Source organism: Triticum urartu, chromosome 5A, assembly GCF_056163025.1.
Source record: "Triticum urartu cultivar PI428250 chromosome 5A, HENAU_Tu73, whole genome shotgun sequence".
Taxonomy (NCBI): domain Eukaryota; kingdom Viridiplantae; phylum Streptophyta; class Magnoliopsida; order Poales; family Poaceae; genus Triticum; species Triticum urartu.
Genome location: NC_141877.1, coordinates 600,691,827 through 600,718,992, shown reverse-complemented (window position 1 = coordinate 600,718,992; position 27,166 = coordinate 600,691,827). Strand labels below are relative to the sequence as shown.

The window sequence follows — 27,166 nt, the reverse complement described above, 5'->3', positions numbered from 1 at the left end:
CTGGAGAGATGAGAAGGAGACGGGAGATCGAGAGAGTTGCCGAGTTAGCAGGGAAACAAGAGGCGTGCCACGTGTCACCTTTTTTTACATTGTGTGGCATGTCGTGCACTTGGGGAGGGGGCGATGGTGAGCTGGGTGAGGACCAGGAAATAGAACGACGAAGAGAGCGAGGTGGACGCGTCATTGGCCGGACCTCGATGTAGTGGAAGAAGGCGAGATGGAGGAGGCAACCTATGCATTGTTGTCTCCTGGGCGGACCAAGCCAACGTCAGGGAATAGAGGGACATGGTCGCACATCCTGGGTTCGCCGATGACGCGTCTTCCTCATCGGTGTTGCTCATCCCGACGTGGTCACCATCGTCACCACTCGCCGTGGAGACGTATAGCAAGTGTTCGACGGACTGTATGAGCCAAATGTAAACTTTAGAGAGTTAAATTTAAGGGTTCGGTTAGAAACCACACTTTTTTAGAGGATTAAATATACTCCTCTAAAGGATACTCGACAGTTTACTCATTTAAATTACTTTGCTTACATCTTTTTCTTTGTTGAGCTGGGCACTTTGCTTACATCTAATGGGTGGTTTTGAAGTGACTATACTATTATCCAAATGTGGGGATCGATTTCTCTTTGAAAAACATCACTCCATAGCCTACATCAATCAAAGTTCGGAAAAAGAGACACTTTGCTAAAGCACATCTATATGTCATTCATTTTCCACATCTAAGTCAGATGTCCTACATCTTGGTAGACTTGATCTCGCGGGAAGTTCAGGAGTGGAGGACGGCCGGGGTAGGCGTTGGTGGTTTATCGCGATTTGTGAGAGAGTAGGCTTTTGTCTTTTCTGTTGGTTGTAAAAGGATGTTGCCGAGAGTGGATGTTCGCATCTACTAGTTAGCTTCTTGTACATTGTTCTTTCTCTCTTCTATAAAGTTAAGGCAAGTTTTTGGCGTGCTCTCGAAAAAAATATGTCCTACATCTAGCGAGTATAACATTTTGTGAGCACATGGTCAACATTTTTTATAAGCACATGTCACATTTTTCAAATGCTTCATAAACATTTTTCAAATACTTGTTGAACATTTATTTCAAATGCTTGATTAACAATGTTATATACATGATCATATTTTTTCATCATTTTCTAATACATAGTCAACATTTTTTCTATAGACATTTAACATTTTTCAAATACTTGTTCAACATTTTTTTAAATGCTTGATTAATATTTTTATATACATGATCAATTTGTTTTCATCATTTTCTAATACATGGTCAAAAAAATTCTGTACACATTTACCATTTTCCAAATACTTGCTTAACATTTTGAAACACTTGTAATATAAACAAAATTAAACAAAAAACAAAAAACGTGAAAAAAAAACCATAACAGAAAACGAGGCTATTGTTTTCCTCGCGCCTGGGCTGGGCCAACTCGCGGCACCCAAACTTCAGCGAGACAACGTCCTCCAACAAAGCGGATTCCAAAGCCCGTAGCTGCCCGCCTGTGCCTCGACATATGGCCCAACAAAGCCCAATCCCACATCCAGAAGAAGAGGCGTCGGTCGGATTCCTCCTTGCCGACGGACTTCCCCGCGCCCCCGCCGCCTCTTCGATTCCCAATCCCCACTTTCCCGTCTCCTCCACGGACCCCCCGAAAATCCCAAATTGCCGGCGGAACCCTAGCTCCGGTGCTACTGCCAGATCAGGACACCTCCTCCGGCAGAATCGGCAGCGGCTCCTTCCCGGCGCCACACCTCGGAGGCCTGCGCTGCTCGGCGCTTCCTCCCCCCTCGCGTCCTTCCTCCGGCTTTCAGGATTTGCGCCGCTCGGGTCCGAGGGCTCTGGAGCGTCCTCTTACCTTTGTGCACATGTATGATTTTGCCCTTGGTAGCAGTAGTCTCTGTTCTTGGCCCTTTCTGTCGTTGATGTATGTCATGCGCCGCTCTGGTTAGGATCGAATCAGAGACCCGGCCTGACAATGTAGGTATGCACCCCTGATGCTATTGCAGCTGACCTCCCTAAAAGAAGTTTGGTCCTTATGCAATGCAATTCATTGACGAACACAAGTAGGCCCGCAGACTAGCTTCCGATCTTTATTGATTCTGATTCCTGTACCAACTACTATTCTATGCAATTAGCAATTACAGTATTTAGATATCAATGGACCATAAAAAATTCAGGAAAAAAAATTCTTATAGGCTGCTGACTCTTCAATCCTTGCTAGATTGTCTGTCATGTAATTAGCTGATAACTTGTGACACATGTTCTTTTCATAGATCAGATACATTAGCCTGGCTTCTGGTTATCAATAGAAGCATGAAAAAGTTCCCTAAGCACATTACTGATAATATCCAAAACAATAACATCATGTTAGTGGCCGGCTATGTCTAAATACCATATTTAGTCCAAGTACTATTGCTTGTTTACCAGAGTGGGTTTTCTCTCTGGTAATATTTCCAATTCTTTGTTATTTAGATGCTACATGTTATAGTCTCAGGTTTATATTATTGTCCATTGTAGGTCTTATCCGTTCATGTGCAAAGCAGGATGATGACGCCATCAACGGGTGCCAGACATGGAATCTTCCACCCTCCTTTGCCAGTGTTGTGTCATGCTCGCCCATGCCATCAACTTGTGCCAGACACAGACTCCACATCAGCTTGTGCCAGACACGGACCACCCTCCTTTGCCACATAATAGTCATCGAGCGCTCTATGGAAGCATCCAATCTCGCTGTTCTACCAACTTCACCGGAACACCGACCACCGGTGCTCCACCTCAGGTACACTGGATCACATGCCAAGCTAAATGCGGCTCTGTTGTTTTAAAAAAGACATGATTTTTAGCTTCCATCGTTAATACCTTGCCATGTACGGACAGTCTGCAGAGTTTGCAAAGAAAAAGGGGAAACCTATAATAATGAGTGATGACTATGGTATTATATCCATGTAACTACCAGAATTAAATAGGCGTGTAGTATAGAGAGGGACATATCAAGTTTACTATGAACTCAAACAGGACAGGTTTGACAAACAACACACTTCAGGCTCTTTAATTGATTATTATTTTAGGGAGTAAAGATGCACACCTGCCTTTCTTGCGCTGTGCTGGGTGTATATAATTTCATTCTGATCACCTTTTGGGTTGGTGTGCTAGATTGCTGCCCTAACATGTTGTCGATTATATCTAATCAGTATACACTATGTTTCTGTGTTATGCTAATGGATTGGAATGAACATAAATTAACCGAGTATATTTACATGACCTTATACTATGCTTTTCGGCTAGGTTGTTTTCAACTGGAGACAAATCAGTGTTATTGTCATGCATGGAAGAAGCGCTCGACCTTATTACTAATTAACATGTAAACAATTGTGTTGCCTTCCTAGTTCAATCATGGATTTTAAGCATACTACAAACGACATGTTGGCGAGTGTGGCAGGTTTTACCTAATTCAAAACATGGCCAGTACTGAATTTCTAGCCTTCACGTTGCCAGTATATCCCATCTAAATTTCTGAAGTTTATGGACAGTACAACTAATTTAGCAGCTGTTGCTAGTGAAACACAATTGGGTAGAGCAAATTAAGTGATGTTGTACTGAAAACAGTAGGTTCAATTGGTTTTTGTGCAGCAGGAGGGGAGAAATTATATTACCTTCATACTAAATACTTATCTTAGATTTGTCTAGATACGGATGTGTGTAACACTAAAACGTGTCTAGATATATCCGTATCTAGACAAATCTAAGACAAGTAATTCGAGACGGAGGGAGTGTATGGTACATGCCAACCTGGTCATTTTATGCGATTTGTTGGACGACATTATGTATTTGGTTGTTAAATAGTTCTGTATCAGCAGATCCCTCTGTGGGTTCTGCAGGTGTATTGCTAATAGGTGTGTGGCTGGATGATTTTGATAGATGATGTATTTGTGGGGTCTGGTGCTCAATATAATTGTGTGCTGGTAACAAGGATAAAAGAGAAATTCTCCTGAGTCACATTTAATGTGTATGACCCTACTCAGCGTGAGCTTAACAGTTAATGTATTTGTGGTACTTACCTTGCTTGCCATATGTTCATATGGCTTCTTGGTTAAATGTACAAGGTATACTTGCTGTGATATGTCTTAGCACTTCTATAAGGTGACACAAGGTATCCCGATTGTAGTTATATTCATTCAGTTTAACAACAATGGTTGATATAGTGATAAAATTCCATTATTGTATATAGCATCAGGATTTTTAAAGAACTTAACACCTCTTTTCTCGACCAGAATTTCAAATCATAGACGATGGGTGTTGAACTGCTAGAATATTTATGTCCTCGTTGCAAAGCATATGCATATGTGCTAGTTTATTTATTCCAAAAGAGAATCATGCTTTTTTGAAGGAGACTAGCTTCTATAGACTTGCATATGTTTGTAACGTTTCCTTTTGCTACCTTGTCAAAGTGCAAATTCCAGTTTTTGTGTGTGCCAATCCATTTATAAGCTCCTGTATGCTACAGTTTCGAACGAAATACGACAAATGTTGTGGTAATGAATCCTTGTTATTATTTACTGAATTTTTTGCCCTCCATCGCGCAGTTCAAAGGTTGGCAGATGCTTAATATTATGCTTTGGCCTGTATTTCTTATTGCAGACCATGCTGTAGAGACACACAAACCGCTACTGCTGCTTTTGCTTTGTGACATTTTCAGATCCACAGTTAGTTTAAGTCTAACTTGCTCCTGTGGTTAGGCCATATACCCAATAGATATTCAAATCTTCTATGTGCTGCATAGTAGATGCACTCTCAAGCACAATCTTGGTGGTTGCACAGTGTCTAGTTACAATTCTTTGTAAGGTCATTTGTAAAACAGGCAAGTGTAACTCCCTTTTCCCCTCGTTTCCTACAGATAGATCCGCTTATGGATTTAAGTTTTCATTCACCAACTTCAAATACTCAATTACCCGGAGATGAGGATCATTCTGCAGCTCATGTGAGTTCACTCTATAAGTATGATACAACATGCATGCATATTTGTTCGACACCTCATCATTAATATCTTCCTTTTGAAATCGCAAACATAGCTATTTATTTCAGTTACAATTACTTCTATAAGTTTTTGTCGAAGTTTGAAAGATTTTTGTATTTTCCATCATGTAATGCACGCCCTAGGTTGGAACAGAGATTGCCTTCTGGAGGATGGTGATAAGTTAAGGCATACCGTTGTATTTATGTATGATAGTATAGAGTACAGACATGGGCCTAGATATCTAGTCAAACCTACATACGATCTCTAAATTGATATAATTATAACTATAAACCTACATCAGAAGAATCGACAACATGTGGACTAGTAGTGTAGTGAAGAGGATGAGGAGGAATCATTGGCAAGCCTTAAGGGACAAGTGAGGTGAGGTAGCCCGAGGTAACAAACAAGGTGGTGTAGCGGGAAGACACACTGGGATGGGTGGAAGAGGGCAATACATGAGTGATATGTGCATCGAGGAAATTGAGTAAAGAAATATCGCTAATGTGGGAGGCCAAAGGAGATGATGGACCTGGATAGAAAGGACGAGACTCATGAAAAGTCACATTCCGAGAAATGCGTATCCGACTACCGATAGGATCCCAACACTAATAGCCCTTGTGCTCATCACTAGACTCTAAGAAGACACGTTCAGTAGGCTGAGCAGTCAGTTTGGGGCGTTCACAAAGGTAAGAACACTGCAAACGTAATAGAACAAAATAAGTGTCACGAGAACAACCAAAAAGACGCTCGAGAGGAATCTCACCCTGCAGAGCAGAGGAATGGTGAATGTTGAGATAGGTCGAAGCAGAAATAACCTCAACCCAAAAGTGAGGTGGAAGAGAGGCGATGACCATCAGCGCACCATCCACCTTCGTCTTAACCTGCTAGATCCACTTACAAGTGATGTCGGAGGAAGAGAAATGAGATCCCACAAGTTGATGCGGGCAAGAGCATCAATCTTCGACGCCATCACACAATGCCATTTAGGATGAATAACAACGTCACAATAAGAAGTCGTCTTGGTAAGAGCGACGCAATAACAATATCAGTCAGTATGCAGGTCAGTATGGAGAAGCGGGTGAGCTCGGAAGCCATAAGTAGTCTGAGCTAGAGGTAGTGCGGTGCCAACAGAAGAAGACATAGTAGTCGAGGAAGATGGCTCATGAGAAGAATCCACAACACGCGGCCGATCAGTTTAGTGAAGTCGAGGATCATGATGAGAAGATGGAACATAAAAAGACGAAGTGCCAAGAGTGCCTCTACTAGCGACTGTGAGGGAAGTACCATCGGCAATAAAAACATGAACAAGAGAATCTAGAGGTGGAATGGAGGGCAAAATAGAATTATCATAAGTTGTATGAAAAGACGCCTGAGAGATCCACGAAGGTGTGCCTGATATTGTAAAAAGATATTGTAAAAAGTGGTCTCTCGCACCACTAGAGGAAGTAGGAAAACTTGCAAAGCCTATCGATGGAGAACCAAAATAAGCAGCTAGCAGACACGTCTGTGTAATCAATTTCCCGCGTAGCCAGGGGCTCAACCAAAGAGGTCGATGAAGAAGCATCATGTGATGAAGAACCAGAAACAGTCTTTTAGAAGTGATTGGGTATCCTTACCGTTTTTTTCATTTCTTTTTTTTGTACGTTTCTCTATATCTTTGTTTTGTTTTTCTTCTGGTTTCTTCCTGTTCGTTTTTTCATTCCTTTTCTTAAATCTTTTGAACATTTCTCAAACTTGTGAACAAATTTCAATTCGTGAACGTTTATTAAATCCACAAACATTTTTTGAAATTGCTAAAAAGTTGATTTCCCAAACGTTCTTCAAATTCATGATTTTTTTAACCTTTTCCTATTTGTAAATATTTTTGAATATGTGAACATTTTTTGTATAAATGAACAGTTTTTGAATTTGCGAATCGATTTTAGAATCTGTGAACATTTTTTGAATTAGTCGCCAACATTTTTCAAATTCCTGGGCATTTTGAATTTGTGAACATTTTTGGAAAACCGTGTGAACATTTTTTGAATTCGTGAGCATTTTCTTAGAATCTGCAAACATTTTTTTAATTTGATGCAAACATTTTATGAATTCATGAACTTTTTTTGAATAGATGGACATTTTTCAAATAAACATCTTTTTAAATTCTTAAATATTTTTGAATTCACAAACTTTTTTGAATACGTGAACATTTTCGGTATCCCCAAACTTTTTTTGAATCTAATCTGTGCACATATTTTGATTTCGCCATGAACATTTTTTGAATTCGTCAATATTTTTTGGATTCACAAACTTATATTGAATTCGTGAATATTTTTTGAATTTGCAAACATATTTTTTGAATTTGTGAACATTTAATGAATTCGCAAAGACCTCTTTCAAATTTGCCTTTCATGTTAGTAGATTCTGTTGTGATGCATAAAGAATGACGTTCAACGCTATGTTTAGTGTATGGGTCAAATTAGTATTTGAAAGCAGGGGTTAAAAGTTTGCCAAAAAAAGGAGATTATCATTTGGCGTTGATAGACTATGACTATATCTCACTCAGTCCTGTTTGCATCAAAAGCGTGTCCCACTTTGTAGAAGAATACACCAACCATTTTGATAGTGGGCGGAACTCATCTCAACGATTTTGTTTAGGCCTCATTCCCCTAATACGCTAGTCATTGTCTCCTTTCCTATATTTTTGTTAGTCTCACTCACAAACACATTGATCCGCGAGTGGGAATGCCAGCAGCCATGGCGACATTGTCCCCTCCATGAGAGAATGAAGGCTTTAGCAACATTGTGTGAGAGGCATGAAGGCTCTAGCGACATCGTGTGAGAGGCATCGACGCTGGTGAGTTTGCCACCATCCTAGCCACAACGACGATGCCGCAAAGCATATAGTGGATGGTAGAGGTGCACTTGAACAGGGGCACTGTACTCTGTTTCTTCTTTCGGGCGAGTGGCAGCTAGGTAGATAAGTCTCTCGACAAGATGAAGGTAACACATCGGATCAGACAAAGTGTCACCATCGATAGCACGGAGGTGAACATTGAGCTTAGGAGTGGCAACAATGCGCTCAGCAGTAAGAGCGACACAAGCAAGAATATCTTGGATTACTTTTCTTGAGCAAAAAGAGACTGCAATCCCAAGAAAGTAGCGAAGAGAGCCAATATCAGACATAAGAAACTGCTCACTAAGACGTGCCTTCACAAAACCAACGACAACCACTACAGAGGCAAAGCACTCAAACCAAGTGCTAGGGCTTGCTTAGAACTCCATAGAGAGCAAGGAAGAAGACGTAGCATGTTGTCAGGAAAAGAATACCCAAGTGGTGGTTGCATGTAAACCCTCTCACGCAGCTCACTAAGACGTGCCTTCACAAAACCAACGACAACCATTACAAAGGCAAAGCACTCAAACCAGGTGCTAGGGCTTGCTTAGAACTCCATAGAGAGCGAGGAAGAAGACGTAGCATGTCATCAGGAAAAGAATACCCAAGTGGCGGTTGCATGTAAACCCTCTCACGCAGCTCACCATTAACAAAGGCATTCTTAGCATCGAGCCGGGCCACAACAAAAAGTGTGTGAATAGTGATCATATGGTCCACAGAAGAAAAAAGTCTTATCGGAATCAAGACCATGCTCCTGCTGAAAGCCACGAGACACTAGGTGAGCTTTGTAACGCTCAATAGAACCATCCGAGCGAGTCTTAACCTTGTAGACCCCTTATAAGTGATGGGATGAAGACGAGGAGGAAGAGAAACAAAATCCCACATGTCGGTGCGCTCAAGGGCATCAACCTCCTCTGCCATTGCAACGTACTGGGATGAACAACATCATGATAAGAAGCCGACTCAAGAACAGTAGCGCTAGCGCTTGGAAGATCAAGGCGGTCAACAAGTGGAAGGCGAAAGGGCACGCAAGCCATAAGTAGGCTGAGACGGGGAAGATGGCATATCAGTAGACACATCTATAACACATGAATGACATGTATAAAGTGTTGTAAAGATGAAAGAATACGAGCAGGAATCATCTGGGCAATCTCAGGTGATTGTGACAAGGAAGTCATCGGTGATGAAGGTGTTGAAATATGTGACAAGCGAGGTGTGGAAATCATAGGAGATGATGTTGGATTTGCAATAATTGAAGAGGTATGAGCAATATGATGAATGGATAAGGGCTCAACAGGAGTGCTAGGAGTGTCGGGAAAAGTCAGAAAAGAGATATCCTCCATTGAAAAGGTTAAGGAAGATAAACGTGAGTAGAACGAACGAGACTCATCAAGTCACATCTCGAGAAATAGGCATCAGACGACGAACATGATCACAATAGAGAGATCCCTTATGCTCATCGCTGTATCCTATGACAACACACTCAACTGGCTGAACAGTCAGTTTGGTGCCTTCACGAGGGGCAAGGACATAGCAAACACAACCAAATAGTTGAAGCACCGATAATCAAGAAATGATCACACTTGAAAAAAGGCAACAAAGGCGGAGAGATTGGCGGTAGTGGCAGTAGATGGATTTGGTCTAGCATCCTACGTGCGTGTGCACTCTTCTTTCCCCGTTAATCTGGCTTGGTGTTCTTGTCCTGTTTGCGGGTTTTGTGTCACGCACTTGATTAAGCATCCCACGTTCTCCTACTGTGCGCCCTTGCCTTGACGATAGGTAGCGCTGTGTTCTCGGGCATGTCCCGTGGGTAAAATCCAGGTATGCGCCGATTGTTCGAGCTCCTGCTCACCATTGGTGGTGCTTGAGCGTGCGGTTATGGTGTCACCCAGCAAGGGAACACGGGATGTGGGATCAAGACAGTACACATAGCAACCCGCCACTAGGCAAAGGATGCCCATCTGGACTTATACAGGGAGCGAAGGTGGACACAAAGCTGGATGTTGAGCACCATAGGAGTCTAAACAGTGCGCTCATCAATAAGAGCAGCACGAGTAAGATCCTAGATATACTTCTCTTAGAAAATAAAAAAGTCGGAGGTAGAAGAAACCTCAATCTCAAGGAAGTAGTGACGAGGACCAAGATCAGACATAAGAAACTATGATGAGCCTTCACAAAGGCAATGTACTTAAGAGTCGTCGCCAGTGATGATTGACATATAGAAGTAGTGTTCGACCACGAGTTGAATGGTGAAGCGGCATGTAATGATGGCATTGGGTCTAAATAGTAGTAGGGGAAGACATGGTGGGATGGGTGGACGAGGGTAATACTTGAATGATAGATGTATCGAGAAAATTGAGGAAATAAATGTCGTCGAGGGGGGAAGGGGGGCAAAGGAGATGATGGACCTGAATAGAAAAAGGACTGAGACTCATGAGAAGTCACATACCGAGAAATGCGCATTCGACTATCGATAGGATCCCAACACCAATATCCCTTCTGCTCATCATTAGACTCTAAGAAGACGAATTTAGCAGGCTGGGCAGTCAGTTTGGGGGCATTCACAAAGGTAAGAAGAACGTTGCAAACACAATATAACAAACGAAGCGTCGAGTAGTCACGAGAACAACCAAAAAGACGCCTGAGAGGAATCTCACCGTAGAGGAAGGGATGAATGTTGGTAAGATAGGTCGAAGTAGAAATAAACTCAACCTAAAAGTGTGGCCGAAGAGAGGCAATGACCATGAACGCACTAGCTTCTTAAGGTGACAATGCTTGCGCTCCGCAACACCATTCTGAGAATGAGCATCAGGACAAGACAACTGAGCCAGTGTGCCTTGCTTATTAAGGAATCTGCCAGCAAATGAGAGATATACTCACGAGCAGAATTTGCATGGAAGACACAAGTAGGAGTGAAGAAAATTGCATATGAACCCTGGCGACAAACTTCTTACAGATAGATAAGACCTCACAACAAGAAAGTGTAAAATATATCCATGTGCGTCGAGAGAAATTGTCTAAAGGTAGTATAGTAGAGATGGCCGACTTTCGAGGCAAAGGGAGTTGGGCCCCAAATATCAGAGTAGAGATTAAAGGGACGTTGAGGCACAATCTCGCTATGAGGATAATCTAATCGAACCTATTTACCAAGTCGACAAACTTGCCAGTCCAAAGACACACTGCCAGTCTAAAGACACATCGCTAGACATAGATCCAACAAGACCACATCGAACCAAGGATGGGCGACGAGAGCCACACAAGTGAAACAAAATGATGATGCCACCTAGAAGCGCTAGATGAGGTATTAGATGCGGGGAGATTGGCGGCGATGGCAACAGAGTGAAGGTGAAGCCAGTCAAGATTGGAAGGACGCGAAGATAGTCTTGCTATGAGGATGAGCTAACTGAACTTGTTACCAAGTCAACAAACTTGATAGTCTAAAGACACATTGCCAAAGATAGATCCAAGACCATGTCGATTTTTCCCCACATTCAGGGACTTTTTCAAATTTGTAAACTCTTTCCAAATTCATGACCTTTTTTTGTTCCAAATTCACGAACTTACCCAATTCATGTTTGAAAGTCATTGGAAGGGCACAAACTCATGAACTTCTTTCCTTCCAAATTCACGAGTTTCCAAATTCACGGTGGTGCTTGAGCATTTGGCTATTGTGGCGTCCATCAATGGAACACAGACGTGGTATCAAGGGCACAAAGCAACTCGTAGCCAGACAAAGGATGCCCAACCGGACTGGCAAGGAGCAGAGAGTGCATGGGAGGTGTGAGGGAAGAGGGCACTAGGAGGACAAAGACATTCTTGACATCAAGTTGTGAGACATACCAGCGGCGAACAAAAGCCACGATGAGAATCGTGCAAAGAGTGGTCATGTGGGCCATAGGAGCAATGTCTCATCGTGGACACGCCCATGTTTCTGCTGAAAGCCATAGGCCACAATACGAGATTTGTAATGCTTAAGAGGACCATCAGTCTTAACCTTGTAGACCCACTTACTTACAAGTGATGGGACGAGCATATGGAGGAAGGGGAATGAGATCCCATGTGATGGTGCGCTCAAGAGTAGCAATCTCCTCTGCCATCGCATGCTACCGTTCAGGATGAACAATGGCGTCACGATAAGAAGTCGCCTTGAGAAGAGCGGCGCAGAATAACTATGCATATTGGTCATACGTAGGTTGAGCGTGAAGCCATATGTAGGTTGAGCTGGAGGTGGTGAAGCCGTGGGTGATGATGGTGTGGGTCTACAACACTAGTACGGGAAGAAACAGTGGGATGGGTGGTGGACGAGGGCAATACACGAGTGATAGGTGTATCATGGATATTGAGTAAAGAAATATCTTCATCAAAAGTCACTTACCGAGAAATGCACATCCCACTATTGATAGCCCTTGTGCTCATAGCTGTAACCTAATAAGACACATTCAATAGACTTAGCAGTCAGTTTGGTGTGGTCGCATGTAGCAAGAAGAATGTAGCAAATGCAACGAAACAAGTGATAAAACGAAGATATCATAGAACACAGAGGAGGTGACTAGCGGGTCGAAGCGGGACTACAGACAAACCGACTTAGAATTTGACGGGATATGAAATGTCCGGGCGAGTGACATCTAAATAGACAAGACAGTCAACAAGATGACAATAGTACATCCAACAAGATGACAATAGTACATCAGATCAGACAAAGCCTCATTGTTAGAAGTACATAGGTGGATGTTGGGGTCCATAGGAGTCTCAATAGTGCACTCATCAGCAAGAGCAACACAAGCAAGAATATCCTAGATATACTTATCTTCAAAAGAAAGAAGAAACCTCAATCTCAGGGAAGTAGTGAAGAAGACCAAGATCAGGCATAAGAAACTACTCGGTAAGACGAGCCTTCACAGAGGTGGTGTACTTAGAGTCGTCACGAAAGATGGATATAAATTGCAGATCATGAGCACTCGACAAAACCGACTGTACCACAGAGACGAAACACTGAAACCAGGCACGAGGAGTTTGCTCAAGGCCATAGACAGGGCGTCGAAGATAACAGACCATGCCATCAGGAACAGGATACCCAGGTGGAATCTACATGTAGGCCGTCTCATGCAACTCAATTAAGAAAGGCATTTTTGACATCAGCTCAGACAAACCAGTGGCAAATAGAAGCCACAACAAGGAAGTGTGCGAGTAGTGGTCATTTGGGGCATAGGATCAAATGTCTCATCATAGTCACGACCATGTCCTGTGACCACACTACGAGCTCTGTAATGCTCAAGAGAACCATCAACGTCTTAACCTTGCAGACTCACTTACAAGTGATGGGATGAGCACGAGGAGCAAGGGAAATGAAATCTCACGTGTTGAGAGAAATTGTCTATAAAGGTAGTAGTAGTGATGACCTCCTATTGAGGCAAAACGAGCCGGATCCCAAATATCAGAGTGAACAAGATTGAAAGGACGCTGAGACATAGTCCCACTATGAGGATAAGCTAACTGGACCTATTTACCAAGTCGACAAACCTCATAGTCTAAAGACACACCTTCAGTCTAAAGACACATCGCTAGAGATAGATCCAAGAAGACAACATCGAACTATGGGAGACGAGATCCACACAAGTGACCAAAACGATGATGCCAGAAAGAGCTGGTAGCCGAGGTAATAGAGGCGGAGAGGTTGGCGTCGACGGTAGCCGAGGGAAGGTGAAGCTAGTCAAGCTCCTAGAGGCACAACATTGAGGGACAACACTAAGTAGTGTACCCGTGTGATGACCCTAATCCTAACCCACTCGACTCCCGGCCAAACGTCTGATTTTTTTTCATATTCATGAAATTTTTTCAAATTTGCATTTTTTTTCCAAATTCACGAACTTCCAGAATTTGTGCGTGAACATTTTTCGAGTTCTTGAACCTTTTCAGCTCTATGATTTTTTTCCAATTTGTGAGCATTTTCACCCCTTTCCCACGCCAAACCTTATTCAACGCTTAAGGCACCACGCTCTTTTTTGGTAGAAAGCGCCACACCCTGTTTGACCTTCGGCCTTTGCCCATTTACTTCGCACCGCACGCTTGTATTTTTCTTCTTCTCATGTTACAAATTTGGGAATCTTTTTGGGCCTTCTAGAAGGTACCCTAGGTTTTTTGGGCCGTTTTCTGTGCTTTTTTTTGTTTTGACCGGTTTTCAGTTGGGTGTGTGTGGGGGGGGCATGTGAGAGGATGGACGTGGATAGAAAGGACGAGACTCATCAAAAGTCACATATCGAGAAATGTGCACTCAACTATTGATAGCCCTGGTGCTCATCGTCGTAACCTAAGATGATGACACATTCAACAGACTGATTAGTCAGTTTGGTGCGTTCATGGGGTGCAAGAACATAACAAACACGTTGAATCATGTGATAAGTGTCTAAACGAAGATATCATAGAACGCGGAGGAGGTGACTAGTGGGTTGAACAGGAGCGTAGACAAACTGACTTAGACTATGACGGGATATGAAATGTTCGGACAAATAGACAAGACTCCCAACAAGATAACATTAGTGTGTCAGATCAGAGAAAGCCTCACTGTTAGAAGCACAGAGGTGGACGCTGAGGTGTATAGGAGTCTGAACAGTGTGCTCATTAGTAAAAGAGTAGCAGGGGCAAGAATATCTTGGATATACTTCTCTTGGCAAAATTAAGAAGCCATCAGAGACAGAAGAAACCTTTATCCCAAGGAAGTAGTGAAGATGACCAATATTAGGCATAAGAAACTACTTGGTAAGATGGGCCTAAACAAAGGCAATGTAGTTAGAGTCGTCACGAGTGATGATCATGTCATAGACATATAGAAGATTCTGACCATGAGCAAAAAGGTGGATATAAATTGTAGATCATGAGCACTCGCCAAAAACCAACCGCAATCACCATCGAGATGAAACGCTCAAAGGCACGATAGGTTTGCAAGGCGATAGACATGGCGACGAAGACAACAGATCATGCCATCAGGAACAAGATACCCAGGTGGAGGCTACATGTAGACCGTCTCATGCAACTTACCATTAAGAACGACATTTTTGACATCAGTTGAGAGGAACCAGTGGTGAATAGAAGCCACAATGAGAAGTGTGCAAAGAGTGGTCATGTGGGGCATAGGAGCAAATGTCTCATCAGTCATGGCCATAGGGAGGAAGGGAAATGTGATCCCACGTGCCGGTGCGCTCAAGAGCAACAATCTCCTGTGACATCACATGCTGCCATTCAGGATGATCAACAATGTCACGATAAGAAGTCATCTTGAGAAGAGTGGCTTCGGAATAACCATAGTGGTCAATAGGCGAAGGCGGTCGAGCGCGGAAGCCATAAACGGGGTTAGCTTGAGGTGGTGCATGGCTATTGGAAGGAGACATAGTAGTCGGGGGAGATGGCTAATCAAAAGAACCATTATTAGTCTTAAGAGAACCATTACAGTCTTAACCTTCTAGACCCACTTAGAAGTGATGGGACGAGCACTGTGTTCCCACGTGTCGTGCGCTCAAGAGAAGCAATCTCCTATGCCATCGCATGTTGCCGTCCAGGATGGGTAACAATGTACGATAAGAAGTGGTCTTGAGAATAGCGACACCAGAATAACCATGGTGGTCATTAGGTAGAAGCCACCGAGCACGAAAGCCATAAATAGGGTGAGTTGGAGGTGGTCCATGGCCAACAGAAGGAGACATAATAGTCGAGAGAGATGGCTATTAAGACATGAAGAATCTTGAGGAGCTTCAGACCAAGGAGGAGGCACATTCAGACCACAATATGAGCCTATAACGCTCAAGAGAAACCATTAGTCTTAAACCTTGTAGACCCACTTGCAAGTGATGGGGCGGGCACGGGGAGGAAGGGAAATGTGATCCCACGTGCCGATGCACTCGAGAGCAGCAATCTCCTGTGTCATTGCATGCTGCCATTTAGGATGAGCAACAAAGTCATGATAAGAAGTTTCAAGAAGAGCGACTCCAGAGTAACCATAGTGGTCATTAGGCGGGGGCAGCAGAGCGCGGAAGCCATAAATAGGGTGAGCTGGAGGTGGTGCATGGCTAAGGTAAGGAGACATAGTAGTCGGGGGAGATGGCTAATCAAAAGGAGATATGAAGAATCTTGAGCTTCAGCCCTGAGCACAATTCTTAAGCACTTGCTCTAACTTTCTTGCTTCGGAGCATTGGTCTTGGATAGCTCAGTGAGCTCTTTCATCTGAGTGAGGATGGTGATCCAAGCTTCTTCATGGGAAAACCTTTTTGATGAAGCCCTCGAGCAAGAAGGTAGTAGATACATTTTCTTCATTAGAACGACACCAAAAGAATCCAGAACACACAGACGACCAGTGTAGTAAAGAAGAGGATGAGGGGGAATCACCGGGGAAGCCTCATGGGATGGGCAAGGTGAGGTAGCCTCAGGTAACGAACAAAGTGGGGAAGCCACAAGTCATGACGACGTGGGTCTACAATAGTAGTATGGGAAGACACGATGGGATGGGTGGACGAGGGTAATACACGAGTAATAGGTGTATCGAGGAAATTGAGGGAAGAAATATCTTCAATGGGGGAGGTAGAGCATGAGCGTGGATAGAAAGAACAACCAAAAATGTGCATCCGACTACCAATATAGCATCCCAACGTCAAGGGCCCTTGTGCTCATCGCTATAACCTAAGAAGACACATTCAATAGACAAAGTGGTTAGTTTGGTGCTTTCACTGGGGCAAGAAAAAGTAGCAAAAGCAATAAAAGAAAGGATAAATATCTAGACGACGATATCATAACATATGGAGGAGGTGACTCTAGTGGGTCGCAGTGGGAGCACAAACAAACTGACATAGAATGTGAAGGATATGAAATGTCCGGACGAGTGACATCTAAATAGAGAAGACTCCCAGCAAGATGACGATAGCTCGGCAGATCAGAAAATGGCTCACCGTTAGAAGCACAGAGGTGGACGTTCAGGCCCATAGGAGTCTCAACAGTGCGCTCATCATTACGAGCATCACGAGCAAGAAGATCTTGGATATACTAATCTTGGAAAATAAAGAAGCCATTTGAGGTAGAAACCTCGATCCCAAGAAAGTAGCGAAGAGGACCTCGATCAGGCATAAGAAACTACTCAGTAAGACGAGCCTTCACAAAGGCAATGTACTTAGAGTCGTTGCAAGTGATGATTATGTAATCAACATATGAAAGAAGAGTCTGACACTGGGCTAAAAGGTGGACATAAAGCGCAGGATCATGAGTACTCGCCAAAAACAACAACAGTCACTATTGAGACGAAACGCTCAAGCCATGCACAGGGTTTACTTAAGGCCATAGAGAAAGTGACGAAGACATTATATCATGCCATTAGGAACATAATACCCTAGTGTTGGCTACATTAAAACAGACATTCTTGACATCAAGCCGAGAGACAGATCAATGGCGAACATAAGCCATAGCGAGAAGTTTGCGAAGAGTGGTTATCTGGGCAATAGGAGCAAATGTCTCACCGTAGTCACAACCATGTTCCTGATGAAAGCCAAAGGTCACAATACGAGCTTTGTAACGTTCAAGAGAACCATCAAAGTCTTAACCTTGTAGAGGACGAGCACGGGGAGTAAGGGAATAGAGATCCCACATGCCGGTGCGCTCAACAGCAACAATCTCTGCCATCACATGTTGCCTTTCGGGATGAACAACTACTTCTTGATAAGAAGTCGTCTCAAGAAGAGCCGCGCTAGAATCTTATGTCTACTAATTGGAGGCACCATACGAGCCTTCACGTTAACCCTCGCGCAAGATCGAAAGTAGTGTCCGATAAGGCCAAAATTCATTGTTAGCCTTTGGATTAGCTAGCAAAAACGGGCACAACACGCGGCTGTTCCTTCGTCTCACCTAAAGCCTCGAGGCCGCCATCAAAGCCATCTATTGACCCTCTCTTCTGATTTGATACGGCTCTCGACGCCTCATATCGTTGCAGGTCATAAAGACGCTGCGCACCCAAAGTTTCTTATCGGTGCGCATATCTACTGCAGTTGCACTGTTTGCATTGACCAACCATCTCCCTTGCCATTGCCCGCATTGTCGGCTGATGCCTCTGGATAGGGACCGACGGACATCGAGGGAGCTACTTTAAGCTGCATCCCTGTGTTGTTGTGGCTACCTTCCTCTCTTCATCAGTGGAATGTTGCCTTCTAGTTGCTCCGTACTGCTAGAATAATGGCGAGGTTGAGACCCATGGTCGTGGGAGATGATACGATCAGTGGTGGCCTTGAAGGGTTGATTGGTGTAACTCTCTTCATACTCCATCTATGTCCCTTGCTCTTGCCGTGTGATGTGAGATCGGCAATCTTCTCTCTCTGTGAGAATTTGCTGGGAGTTGCATGTCCTTAGATTCGTTCTACTCATGTTGATGCAAAAGAAACAATCAAGTTGTAGGGGTGCACATTGTTCATTTGTTGGACCAAATGCCGCAACAAAATCGGTCAAAGTCAAACGAAATTAGTCCTCCATGATGGCATCGACAAGAGTTGTGGTCTTCACCAGATTACTCACTCCAACTTGCATTAGGTTGTGTGCAGTTTGCTTCATCATCAACCATGTTATTTCCATTAACGTTAAGCTTAGAAAGGGCAACTTAGTCTATAGTGCTTACTGTGGTAGTCAAGTATCTAGAGTACCATGTTCTGAAAACACATACGTGATGCTTCAAGTTATCCATACACTAAGATTACAACATAATAGCTATGCTCGGGCTTTGCGACAAAGATGCCAAATTGGCCTGTACTGGCTCATTATTATGCTGTAAGGGAATGCACTTTCGACAAATTGTTGTTTGTAGTACCCCTTTTTGTCAGTTAGCTTGCGACCATTAGGAATTGATTCTAACTTGCTAGGGGTTGGTCCTAGAGAATAACTTTTTTCTAGATTAGGTTACAATGTTAAAATGTATGTCGAGCCAACTCCTTGCAGCAAGGAAGAACGGAAAGCATGCTTTCTATCTTCACCATCATCTTCTTCTCGTAATTGTTGGCTCTTTTCCATGGAAGTTCTGAAACAAAATGAGCAGGCCTAAAATCAAGGATCAATATGCAGGTTTTCCTTTGAAATCTTATTTGAGAAAAGAATTTCATAGAAGATAAGTAGAATATGTCTAAACTTAATGTAAGGAGTCCCAAAACTAGCATAAAGAGTTAACAATTCCATTTTCTCTTGCTCCCTCTGTCCCAAATTTGGGACGGAGGTAGTACTTATGTGATCCTCACTGGACCTTGTGAAAGGCTCCAACTGACTTTTGTATTAAAATTTAATGGGGGGGGGGGTAGAAATGTAAATAGATGGGAATTACATAGGGAAAGGGTGTGTGTGTCAGGAGTCTAGTAATCTAAGGAAGAGAGAGTGATAGGGAAGTACAAACAGGGAGAGCAGGTAGGGCACTAACAAGCATTAGAGTAGCAACAAAGGATAGAATGAACTCAAGCCTCTGCTTTGCCCTATTGGCCAACATAGCAACCTTTTTAAATCTGGAAAGCCATGAGTTGTGTGATGGCACACCCTGAAAAAGTTTTGATTTTGTTCCTTCCAAATCCCCCAAGCAACTACAACACAGACCTCCATAAACATCGGCGCCACATGAACCATATGCAATCTGCAACCGTTGTCAGGCCAAACAATACCCAAGGCATTCCAGCACGAAACACTGAATGGGCATTTGAAGAAAAGGTGTGCCAGGCTTTCCTCCGGGGTGTTATGGCATAAGAGGCAGCTATAATCATCATTATCAATCTTGCAGTGCCTCCCGCGCAACATATTTCTTGTATTTTGACGACCAGGTAGAAGGATCCAAAGAAACATCTTCCACTCCATAGTGCATGTGGTTCTCCATATCCAACAGAATGCATCATCCACCTGCACATCTCTAATACAATAGGTGTAGAATTTGCTAGTCTTAAACTCTTTCACCCATATTAGGCACTCAACCAAGTGTCAGTGACATCCGACGCACGATCAACCTAATGAGTTGCAAGTCTCTGACTTCCTCGCGAGCCTTAATGGACAAGGGTAGATAGGATGCGAGGCTATTGTTATGTCATCAGAGATCCTTCCAAAAAATGTACCATTTTGTTATCCCCTACATCGACTTTTATCACACCCCTGTAGATATCCGACTACTGAAGGATATCCCTCCACCAGAAGGATCCATAGGTCAGAGGAGTGTGGGATCTTGTTAGTATAATATGCAGATCAAATTAACTGCACCCACGGGATATCCTCACTATTGTAGAACTTATGCATCTGTTTGAACAACAAACCATGATTTTGCACCTTGAAGTTTATAACACCCAGTCCACCTTTGTCTTTTGGGCGACAGACAATGTCCCAGGCGGTCAGCGAGGTCCCCTTGACTCTATCATCAGGTTTTTACGCCATAGATAGTACCTACGTAGTTTATCAAGATGTTCAATGATCTTGGGGTGTAACTTCATCGAGCACATCATATAGATGGCCAAAGATGTAAGCACAGAGTTAACCAGCGTAAGCTTTGAACCATAGTCAAGCAGGGAAGTAGCCGTGTGCAATCTTCTCTGAGTAGAAGAAACTAGTGGCATAAGATCCATGGTGGAAGGGGCGTGTGGTGCCCAAAGGCAACCCCAGGTAAGTAAACGACATTTGTCCCACCACACACTGAAAGATACGGGCCAAAACAAACGTTTTCTGCATGATCCAAATTGATTGGCACCATAGTTGATTTATGAAAATTAATGCACAGCCCAACAAAAGTTGCATAGTCCGACAGAATAAGTTTCATTTGCTCAGCTTGACGCGGGCAGGCTGACATGACCACCATGGTGTCATCGGCGTACTGAATCACCAGAGTCATTATTACAGGTTGGAATTGGGATCTGAATTAGATTTCTGGCATGTGCATCATTGATGGCTGATTGCAGCAGATCCACAGCTAGAACAAAGATCAACGACGACAAGGGTTCACCCTATCTAACCCCACGCTTGTAGGAGAACTATCGGCCCGACAATCCATTGACAACTCAACCGAGCTTCCTGAAGAAAAGATACAACCAATCCATTGCAACCACTTATCATTAAAACAAATGTTCCTCATGATTTGAATCATCGGTTCATGCACGATCGTGTCGAATGCCTTGGCAAAATCCAACTTCAAGAGAAAGCAAGAACGATGTGACACCTGACACTTGTGGATGTATTTGAAAGCCCATGCCAAGTAGTGTTGGACGGACCTATCCTTGAAGAACCTGTACTGATTACGATGGTTGATACGAGGGATAAGTTCCTGCAGGCGGTTTGCTAGGAGTTTAGTGATCAACTTCTGACAACAGTTTAGAAGAGATCGGGCGATAATCATTTGTTGTCTGAGGCGACAGAACTTTGGGGTTAAGGTTACTCCAATCTGAATTCCCTTAACACATATCAATGCAAACCTTGTATAACTCCTCTTTGACGATGTGCCAACATGATTTTAAGAAGCAATCGTCAAAACCATCGGGCATGGGCGCACTGTCAGCCGACATGTCCCTCACAACCTGATCAATTACCTTGTGAAAGGAACTGTTAGCTCCTCGAGGCCATCCACACGTTTGAGATAGACGACAGGTCAAACTTCATGTCCACAGGGTTAGATTGTCCAATTCTCTCTTTTTATAGGTTTGGAACAAGATCGCCTCTTTGCTTGGTAGCTGTAGAATGGAAGAACTTGGTATTAACACTACTGCCATGAAACCATCTGATCGTGTACCTCTTTTTTCAATACTCCTGTTTATATTTTAGCTGGTTAGGAGTGCGTTTTGAGGATGAGACGGAAGTTACTTTCAAGTACCGAGAGCGAATGCTTATCCTTGATACCATTCAGCCGAGAGAGGGCCCAATCACAGTTATCAATGCAGGTGTTCAGATGAGAGATAGTTTTGTTTGACTGGCTTTACCTTCCCTCCGCTACGACGCTGCCAGTCTCTCCACCTCTGTTGCCTTGCCTACAAGCTCTTTTCAGTAGTGGCATCATCACCTTGGTCATCTGCGTGGCTCTCGTCTCTCATCCTTAGTTTGACGTGGCCTTCTTGGATCCGTCTTCGGCGGTGTGTCTTTAGACTGTTGGGGTTGTTGATGGCACATCTGTCGAGTGTGTCTCCTTAGTATAATGATGAGCACAAGGACTATCGTTGTTGTGATCATGTTGGTCGTCGGATACGTATTTCTTTGGATGTGACTTTTGATGAGTCTTCTTTCTACCCACGTCCATCTTCCTTGACCCTTTCAGTGGAGGATACCTTTTCCCTCACTTTCCCTGACACATCTATCACAACTGTTGAGCCCTTGCCCATCCGTCCTATTGCCCCTGCTTCTCTGACTATTGCAGATCCGATGTTGCCATCTCCCATGGTTTCCTCACCTCACTTGTCACAGGATTCTGCACCTTCATCTCCGATGACTTCTCTATCTCCATCAACTGAGTCCACCCCGGTGATTCCTCGTATTCTTCCATCGTTTCCTCCTTTTATACTCATCGTTCGTCTGTTGTGGATGTGTCTACTGATGTGCCATCTACTTCTGATGTGTCATCTTCCTCGTCTCAGTCTACTTATGGCTTGGGTCCTCCTTTGCTTCAACCTGTTCATTACCTTGGTTTTCCAAGCGCCGACCCTGCTGTTCTTGAGTCGACTTCTTATCATGAAGATGTTGTTCACTCTGAATGGCAGTTTGCAATGGTAGAGGAGCTTGATGCTCTTGGGCGCACCGGCCGGTGTGATCTTGTTTCTCTTCCTCCCCGTGTTCGTCCCATCACTTGTAAGCGGGTCTACAAGGTTAAGACTCGCTCTGATGGTTTTCTTAAGCGTTGCAAAACTCGTCTTGTGGCTTGTGGCTTTCAGCAGGAGCATGGTCGTGATTACGATGATACTTTTGCTCCTGTGGCCCATATGACCACTGTTCACACACTTGTCGTGGCCCCTGTTTTCCACTGGTTTGTGTCTCAGCTTGATGTTAAGACTGCCTTTCTTAATGGTGAGCTGCGTGAGGAGAGTCACCACCTGGTATTCTGTTCCTGATCATCCGTCTTCATCTCTCTCACTCTATGGCCTTAAATAAGCCCCTCACACCTATTTTGAGCGTTTTGCCTACTGCCACTGGTTTTTCAGCGTGTGCTCATGATCCGGCGCTGTTTGTCCACTTTTATATGTTGACACATGATCATCACTGGCAACGACCCTGAGTATATTGCCTTTGTGAATGCCTATCTTAGTGAACAGTTTCTTATGCCTGATCATGACTTCTATTTCTGATCATTAATTCGTGCAAGAACAAAAGCTCTGTTAGTTAGAACTTACATCAGTAGTTCTTGTAGGTCCAATTGTTGTTAACCCTAACTTTTAATAGTGATGCTAGCATTATTTATCTAATTTTAAATTTTGTTATTCAATCTGATTTTAGTACTTACCAGGGAGCCATAGTAACATACTATCCAACTTTATAACTTACTAAGAGGAATAGTGCCATATTCAGGTGCCTTTTTGCCGGCAAAGTGCTTTTTTGTATATAAATGAAGTAGCACATATTGTTTCCATCTGTTCTTTTCCAGTCTTTTGTGATGCCACTACCAACAAACTGTTTATTAAAAAACAGTAAAGCTTCCACTAACATCCTCCCACAACGATTTGACGTCCTCAGCCATTCAATTGCGCTCGCAGGGGTTCAGATCTGCTAGTCATCCCACTGAATTTCATTGCGTTGTTGGCATTTGTAGTCTTTTTTTGTGAGCTCGCAAAACCTTTGTGAGTCGTTATATTGAGAGGAAAGAGTATGGTTTACAGGATGTGGCCCCTGTTACAGCACCGAACAACGCCCAAGTCCCCTGCGCCCCTTCTCTTGCTTGAGCACAATGCGGCAGCGGCGGCTTGGTCTCAAATACCGCTCCCAAGTCCCCTGTTTGTTTATAGGGCCGTAGTATGCCTGGCCAAGGTGGAATTTAGTACGTGCTCCCTGCTATGCCCTACAAGAGGTTCTTCCTACTGAATTGAATCTGGGAATCCACCCTGGGAAGCAACATCCATCTTCTGATCTTTGTCTTGCCTCCAGTGCAATTTCAATTTGTCGAGTATTGCTCTCGACAAATTACTAGAATGGTGAATGAAATACTTGGAGGTAGGCTACCAATTTGGTAAGAATATAGATGTCATGATCTGCCTAGAGCTATTTTACTGCGCTTAGATTTGATAAGCCGTTTTTAGGCCATACTGCAGCCTAAATGTGCTCCTGCTTGCTGTTGCTAAACAGTTTATATTTCCAGATGGAATATGATTTAGCCCTGTTTTAGCCAGCTTGGGGCTGCTTGAGTGGATGCACACTAAATCTTAAAAGAAGAGAAAGTGAATAATTGAATATGATGGCAGGTGTTGAACTCAGGTTTACACATTGGTGTGCATGATTTGTCAAACAAACATATTATAGCCCTCATGGATGCTACTGTTTGCAAAGTTAGAATGGAACGATGCAAAGAGATTCATGATGTAGAAGAACTTACAAGGGTGAACCGCTTTCATTGGAATTTGACGAAATTCCCAACCACATAGGTCACACAAAGTTTAAGCCTCCATGGTATTAAAAATGCCATGTTTGCCAGTCCTCTATTTAGAGGTGCTTTGGTCTCATATTTCTTATGTAATTACGGTATGACATAAAAATTATCATTTCAGGTCCTTATCAAACGTGCTTCTCCTTTAAACGATAGCTTGGTCTCCGTGCATGCTATCCGATTATCCGAAGCAAAACTAATCCTTTGCACCCCAGCGATGGATAAAGACGTGGAGCCGGGTCTGTTTTCCTGGGGACAACCAATCCTTGAGGAGTCCGAAAGATTTGAGAGGTAAGTTAATTTGTTAAGCATCTGAGCAAACAAAGTTCTTATTTTCTAATGCCAATTTACAAGACGTGGTTGTAATTTCAGTTTTTTAGCTTCATCCTGAAGTCGTACATACATGTATAAGCCTTCAAGCATGGCAAAAATTTGATGTGTCAGTGAAATTTCGGTTCAGTTTGCCATAAACAATTAATTCTACAAGTTTCCTAATATAAAGTTGCACTACATAGTTTGATTCTGTTATCAATTCGATTTTAGTTTATTCTTCCTGAAGTTTACGTGCGAGTTTCTGCCATATTTTCACAGCGGGGAGAAGCCTTGAGAGTATACATGACTTATTTGTGAATCTGGACGTTACGACTGGTCATATCCAGTATAGTTGTTGAACAAATATTCTAAGCATCCCACTGGCAAAGCATCCTAGCTGCATTTTTCGTTCATCATTATGAATAGAGCAGTATAGCTGGGCTAACTGAGGTGAGCCGAATTTCGTTAACATTAACAATTACCCAAGAAGAAGCAACAGCTTAGCCCTTCTCAGCTAACTTTACCTTTGGTTCTCCATCAGTTAAATGGTATGATTACAAAATTTACAACACTAATTACAATCTGTTCAATTAGTTCATGTGCCAATGCTCCATTCTGTTTTTCATATCGCAAATGTGTAAGTCATATCTCTGCCTATACGTGATACATATGTACTTTCAGAAGTCGCACACAACGTGTGATCATTTCCACCGTCCAAATGAATTGTTATAATCAATAAATTTGAGGCTGCCTTGAAGCCTCCACCAAGAGTAAAAAGGTAAAAAGTCCCACATTACTTCAGAGGTTCATAGACCTTCAGTCAACATGCATATTTGTCTACTGTTATTTAGCTCCGAGGTAGATTTCCATTTCTTGGAGGTTCGAATGAATCAGACATTTCAATTATCATCTTATTTTATATTGTGGTGCAGTATATAACTCTAGATGATGACAACAGTAAAAATAATTTGTTTGTGTTGTTGAAGATCAGCTTGATTTTTTGACAGGCGCAATTTTGGACTTAATCGGCAGAAGCAATTGTATTGACCTGCTACTTGATTACTTAATTAACTAGGTTCAGATAGGTCAATTTCTTGTTTACCAATAAGGACAATTCATGTTTTTATGTATGTACCAAGCTGGGATTGCTATATATTATTTGTGTTGTCCAACATACTACACATTTCTTCAACCTTGCTTTGCGAGAGGTATCATTTACTTATTGATATGTTTGAAAAGTTTTTTTTCTGTAGTTGTTTCCGGCATAATCTTCTACAAGTGAAATCATATTGTTCTGTTAATTAATATTTTCGTTTGATTATGAGGATTGAGGCGTGATTTTCATGATCCAGGACTCCAATTTGATGTTTGTGTTGATCCGTCCTCTTATTTCTACCTAGGTAAGCTAGATGACTGCTAGCACTAAATTTACATTAGATCATTTTTTCTTATGTCGACATATATAGCTAATCTCAGTTGCCCTATGTTTTTTTGCTGCCATGGTAGGCCAAATTTTAATTTTAGGTTGTATTGTGCTATGGTTTTCATTGTCCTCAGCTAATGGGGTGGTTTGCAATAGTGGCATGTTCAGTTTCCACCATATAACTAAACTATATTAATATACATCGGAATGAATTTACCACTGTTTCATTACCAGCTCTTTCTCTGTGTATCAACTCTATTGGATCCTACCAAATCTTTGTAAATCAGGCAATCCAACATGAAAGGATAAACTTCAGGATTTACCGAGGGAGAGAGTACCATCCAAATTTTGTTGCCACGATAGGCCAAATTGTATTGTACTACAGATTTTCATCTTCCTGTTCATTGTCCACTGTATAACTGAAGTATATTCATGTATAGCCGTGTAATTTTACAACTGTTTGTTACTAGCTCTTTATATGTTCACTCTATCGGATTCCTCAAGATCTATGTAAATCAAGGAATCCAGTATGAAACAGTAAAATTCATGATTGACCAAGGGAAAAGAGTGGTGTACGATAACGAGGCATGTGCAGAAACAACAAAGAACCAAGGTAGCACACACTTGCACTTTGGATTTGAATTTTCAATGGTTCGACATGTACTACCATTCAGATTATCCAGTTAGTACGGTGCATTTAATTATGCAGCACAACACAAATCCTTGCAATATTAATGTAAGTTAACGAGTTTCATGTTTAGCAACATAGATCCATGTTATATTGTTTAGGTAACAATGATTGTTCTTCTGATCAACAAGTCTACCAGTTGCTTTCTTATTTGATCCATGTTATATTGTTTAGGTAACAATGACAATTTTTACTTGAACTTTTCTTTACAGTGAGAATAAGGCTTATGCTGCCGTCATATTTTCTCATTGCTGTTGCAAGCTATCCC

General features: G+C 42.7%; 1 long non-coding RNA gene across 5 annotated transcripts; it reads left to right on the top strand.

Annotated features, from left to right (window-relative positions):
* The first annotated feature begins 1,589 nt into the window (after positions 1-1,589).
* On the top strand, positions 1,590-27,159 carry LOC147973229 (uncharacterized). 5 transcript variants are annotated; one of them, XR_015602861.1, is made up of 6 exons: positions 1,590-1,868; positions 2,519-2,780; positions 4,896-4,979; positions 24,597-24,766; positions 25,469-25,565; positions 25,795-27,159. It is a non-coding gene; the product is annotated as an uncharacterized LOC147973229 (long non-coding RNA). The 5 variants fall into 5 exon arrangements; XR_015602858.1 differs by having other exon boundaries at positions 25,469-27,159; XR_015602860.1 differs by having other exon boundaries at positions 24,597-25,565.
* The last annotated feature ends 7 nt before the right edge of the window (positions 27,160-27,166 follow it).